The 5817-nt window shown below is 34.0% G+C and overlaps 1 protein-coding gene and 1 long non-coding RNA gene across 2 annotated transcripts in view; both read right to left on the bottom strand.

The window, feature by feature from the left end:
- Positions 1-5817, bottom strand: part of LOC118749675 (peroxidase) — a gene marked incomplete at its 3' end in the record, with an annotated part of 645092 nt that overhangs the window by 108522 nt on the left and 530753 nt on the right.
- Positions 58-5811, bottom strand: LOC118749711. The gene is made up of 3 exons (XR_004994273.1): positions 5498-5811; positions 468-1579; positions 58-405 (listed from the first exon to the last, which is right to left on the bottom strand). It is a non-coding gene; the product is annotated as an uncharacterized LOC118749711 (long non-coding RNA).

The following is a 5817-nucleotide window of genomic DNA, read 5'->3' as shown; positions in this document are numbered from 1 at the left end:
TTACATTGCATATACGCAATATCATGCAGTTAATTTGAAAGTTAAATATGCCTTGCTAAATTTTTACTAACTCGTATTTTATTGGGTAAAATTTTTTTAAAACAACGTAGTGATCCATTCACATAATTTGTTCTTTTTAATTACATCACATTAATTTGTAGCGATAACATAAGATTTAATTTAAAAAAAACGTTCTCATATTTATTCGAAACGAAATTTTTTATAACAATTTCTTGGTTTGTTAAAGCAAACACTTGTGTTACATTTTTCGCACTTTACAAAGGTATATCCTCGGCAACCTGGTATTTTGGGAGTTACGCGATTGTCTACCCACTTTGGCCAATGATCCGTATGGTCCAAACGCACTTTATTTTCAGGAATAGGTAAACTTCGCTGGTGATTTCTCTGCATAAATAAATAAATTCGTTTGTTTCAAAATTATATATGAGACTTCAAAAATGCACTACCTTAAGAGCCAGATTTCTCATAAGTTCCGAAAGTCTACCGCTTGGTGTCGAAACTTCTCCCATTTTGCACAGGGTTTCTCCTACTTTTAAGCGAAAATCTGCCGAATTTTCTTTTATGGGGTTACCTTTCTGGGCTTCAGCGCGCTTATATAATAACCAAGAATTTACAATGGCTGTATCTAGCAAGTGAATGAAGAGCCTCAAGTACCATTTTTTACACCGTATTTTGATTATATATCGACCAATAAATGAGTCTAATAAATCTACGTCTCCCATAAACTTATTATACTCTGCAACTATGTTTCGACAAGCAACGGATACTTTTCTGTTCAACTTTTTGTCGAATCTTTCAACTGCTTTTCAGGAGCCTTCCCACAATAGTTTGACATCAAATTTACAATTTTGTTGTCTCTCCAAGAAACCACAGATATATCAAAATTTTCCACGGTTGCAACAAATTCGCAGGACTCTCCTCGTGATTTCTTTATCATAGCTTTTTCATCGGGAAGCCTCAAATTTGGAATTCTGTTCCCCACTGTTTCAAATATGATTTGCATTTGGTGGAACATAGTTGTTCAACTACAGAGAGACAGCTTTCAAGTGGAACTGATTTGAATTTTTTAACCAAATGATTTACAATTGGACGAAGCTTAAAAAGTCTGTCAAAATGTGGATCATCTTTTGGTTTCATATCATCATTATTGTTAAAATGCAATATTGAATTAATTTTTTTCAAATCTGTTAACAGACATAGTTTCTTGAATCAATTTGTTTGCTGCAATGGGTGTCCAATATCTACGAATGTTTGGGATCTGAACTACAGACATATTGACGCATATTCCCAAAAACTTTCACAAATCCTCTTTATCAATCTGCTCCGCTTTTTCAGGATTTCTTTGACAAGCGTACAAATTGGAGTATTCGTATTAGCATTTTTCTCTGCAAAAGTGTTTTCTGCCACACAAGAACTTTCTTCCGCTGTCAATTCTTCATTATTTTCGCACCGGCATATATTGATTTCAAAATTTGTGTCATCATCGTCTTCAAGAAACTTATCTTCATTTTGGTCCCAACTTTCTATTATACGTGCAATCTTATTATCCGTAAGGGCCCTAAGGGTAAAAATAATGCATAATGTTGCAGATGTACAATATAATAACGTATATGTAATCAGCGTAAACGCATGACTTTGCATGTATGATATGATACATTGGTACTCTTATATAAATGCTTGCTTTATCAGGAAGATATGTGACTTACAAAGAAAATACACTACACTTTCTAAAAAGTACTCACATTGTATTGTTATTTCACAGAACTTTACAAAATTTACACAAATAACTAAAACAAATTCGCACTCTTAAAATTTGCCTAACCTTTCCGGCGTATATGTACACGTGTTGATGAATTTTCACAAACTATTGGCAAATATTAAATGACAAAGCCTCAAAGAGTCGCCTTAACCCTTTCCGGTCAAATCCGTCCCTGATGAATATAACAATTTTTCCTCTTAATTACAAGGTTCATAGAGCCTCATAATACCAAAAGTAAAAAAAATAAATACTGGGTAGCTATTAGGGCTACCTGAAATTTGTGCAATATATCGTACAAAAGTCCTCAAAGGAGTAAAAGTACTCAAGAAAAGTCAATAGATATTTCACTAAGTTTTACAGAATAAAACTTTTATTTCATTGAGAATGACCTTATGTATGTACAAAATAATTGATTTCACTGCAGATATGTTGGAATGAATATTTAGTATCTTTTTAAGTATCTTTAGTTAAGATTTGCATTAAAATATTTTAAATTTTCTCCATGAGAAGAGAATTATATAAAGAAATTTTGAAAAATTTCAGATACAATTACAATATAAAAGACAAATGACCCGTATTAATAAACCATCCCGGTTTTTCTGCCTTCAGTAGATCAAGAAATCAAAATCCTACCCTTTACTGCAACAAAAGCGCACAAGCTCTTCACAAACCACGGCAAAAACCACCCGAATCGCCTGTTCATCCGCAACCATTGCGGACGTTTGTACAATATATTGAACATAACACTTACAACCTTTCAGTGTAAATGTACAATATATTGTAAATTTTTTTCACCACTCGGAAAAAAATATTTTAAATCATGATAGTTTAATTTTAGCATTTTTATATGATGAAATGCTTCTTATATTTCCATACTATGTGCTTTTATTAGCGATTTTACTTGACTTTCACGTATTTTTTGTAAAATAAATTACCACAAATTGCGTGCCACTGGAATTTCATAAAATGGTCTATTTTTAAATTAAATGCTAAAAATATTTTTGAAACGTTTTCGATTTTGAAATTTACGTAAACTATTCGGGACATTCCACAACTTCATAAAGTTTAAATTGTTTTCAAAAATATTGATAAGATTTTTAGTAGCACGCTTCCAATGTTACAAAAAATTAAATGTACAATATATTGTACAAATGCAGGGAAAGGGTTAAGAAAAAATAACTGTAAATTAAAGAGAGACGTGGTTGCCAAACCTATAAAAAGTTTGCATTGCATATATGCAATTCTATGCAACGAAAGCACATTCTGCTTTGTGGCGACTTCAATATAGATCTTCTGAATAGCGACAGCAGTTCCAACGATTTAGTAGATTGGCTAGCTTCTGTTGGTTTACAAGTTATTAATAAATTTCCCACACGCTTTTCTCATAACTGTAAGGCAAGTCTACTGGACTTACCCTGTGTATCTGATTGTTCTAATCTAGTTCACTGTGATCAGTTTTCGCTTGCGGGAATATCTGATCATGATATGATTTTTGCATCTTATAACCTTCAGTTCAATAACGATACTGATCTGCGTTTTTATTATAGGTATTTCAAATCAGCCGATATTAGAGCATTAAAGCAAGAGGCCGGTATGCTTGAATGGAATACGGGCTGGGTTTTTCCTGACATTAACCAAAATCTAAACTTTTTTACCTCCACGGTAAATTATCTTTTTGATAAATATATTCCTTTAAGAGTCGTGAAAACTTCTGACAGAAAACAACCATGGTTCATAAGAGAGGTTCTACTAACTATTAGGACCGGAAATAAGCTTTACGTTCGTTGGAAACGCAAACCAACTTGTGAAAACTGGGAAGCATATCGCAAAGCCCGAAATCGGAATACTGTGGAATAACCTAAAGTCTGTGGGCATAGGAAGTAAAGGCGACTTTGAATGTAATTTAGATGTTAATACCATGAATGACTATTTCTTACAGTCGAACACTTTGCAAAATAGCAATGGGTTCAAACTAGACAAAAACCTTTTATTTAAAACAAATAAACCTTTCAGTTTCTCGACTGTGACTGAGTATGACGTTTTAAAAGGTATTTTCTCAATAAAATCGAATGCTATTGGTGAGGACAGTGTAAGCTTAAAGTTTTTAAAAATTATTCTCCCAAACGAACTTCCTGCACTGACACACATTTTGAACTTCTCCGTTACCTCATCGACATTTCCGGATGCCTGGAAGATAGCCAAGGTTACTCCAATTCCTAAAAGTCATTCGGGTGTTTCTCCATCGAATTTCCGGCCGATAAGTATACTTTCTTCGTTATCAAAAGTCTTGGAAAGGCCGATGGTCATGCAAATAGTTATGCATCTTGATAGAAATAAACTTCTTACGCCGAAACAGTCTGGTTACAGAAAGGGTCACAGCTGTGCTACAGCTATGCTAAAGGTAATGGAAGATATTAGACCTATGTTTGATGAGTGATTTAACTGTTTTAACCCTATTAGACATTTCCAAGGCTTTTGACAAAGTTGATCATAGAAAATATCTTACTTAAACTAAACATATATTTTGGATTTTCTGATAGTGCGGTAAAATAACTCGAAAACTACCTTGGTAATCGTAGGCAAAAGGCTGTTGTAAAAAATGTGTGTTCTGAGCTAAGAGGACTGCACTCGGGGGTACCACAAAGATCCATACTAGGCCCAATTTTGTTCAGCATGTTCATTAATGATATCGTTCACTGCTGTAAAAGCGTGTCAATACAGTTGTATGGGGATGAGGCTCAAATTTACCTTTCTCGTCCAATTGGTCTCTCTGAGGACTTAATAGTCAGAATAAATGAAGATCTCCTTTCTATTTCCATCTGGGCCACGTTTAATAATTTACGCTTAAATGCAACGAAAACCAAAGCCATATGTATTTCACACTGTTCGAATACTGAAGATCTTCTCCCAACATTAACTCTAGAGGACACACCAATCATTTTTGGACCAGTTGTTACTAGTCTTGATTTCAAAATAAATTCCTATTTGGGGTGTTCGGATCATATAAACCACACCATAAGTAGGATTTATTTTGTTCTGAGAAAACTATGGTACACAGCTGAATTTGTTACTCAGGACATAAAACTACGTTTGGTGAGAACACTTATAGTGCCACTTATTTCATATGGTGAGCTCATCTGTGGACAACTGGATAGTGCATCGGAGCGAAAACTTCAAATGGCGTTAAATAGTTGTGCCAGATACGTATTTGCTAAGCGTAAGTTCGACCACATATCACATTTTAGTTGTAAGATACTTAATTGTAATCTGACTGGTTTTTTGAATTACCGCAACCTTAAATTTTTGCATAAGCTCATCAATTTGAAAAACCCCAAATACCTTTTTGAAAAATTAACATTTGCACAATCAACTAGAACTTGTAATCTGATTTTACCAAAACATAATTATCTTGTTTCTTCTAGAATGTTTTTTGTCAGTGTTGTAAAAAAACTATGGAACTCCCTACCTACATTTTTAATAAGCTCAATTAATGGTTGAACCATTGGAGAAGGTTAATTATGTTGACACAAAAAAATTATTATTTTTAATTCGGCTGTTTTAATATTATTAATTTTTGTCTGATATGCCGTTAAGTGCTTAATATTATCTAGCTTTGGCTGATTTTTAAGTGCAGCTTCACACTTTGTATGGCCTTCCCCTTTACCGTGTCTTTCTAAATTAGTAATATTGTTCGATTAAAATTTTTACAAAACTTACAAAAGCTTTTGCCACTCCTACTTTCCAGCCAGGTAAACATTTCCAGCCACCGCCCAAAAACGTTTGTTGAAAATTCTTTCTTGTGCTAGTGGAAGCATTAATTAGCACAATCACTTAAATCGATAGAAAGTGCAGTATTGGATGAGGCATCTAGAGGCCCAATGGTAGCTTCTTCAGCAATAGCAAACGCACCATCTTCATAACTTGAAGATTCAGGAATCGCAACAACATCATCGCCACCTCCACCAACAGCAAACGCACCATCTCCATAATTGTTAGGACCGCTAACCACGTGTCTCAGAAAAACCAACCAGTTCCAT

The sequence above is a fragment of the Rhagoletis pomonella genome, unplaced genomic scaffold (genome assembly GCF_013731165.1).
Source record: "Rhagoletis pomonella isolate Grant_MI unplaced genomic scaffold, Rhpom_1.0 Rhpom_scaffold_00001, whole genome shotgun sequence".
NCBI classification, from domain to species: Eukaryota; Metazoa; Arthropoda; class Insecta; order Diptera; family Tephritidae; genus Rhagoletis; species Rhagoletis pomonella.
Note: the sequence above shows the minus strand (reverse complement) of the source record. Positions and strands in the feature narration are given on the sequence as shown.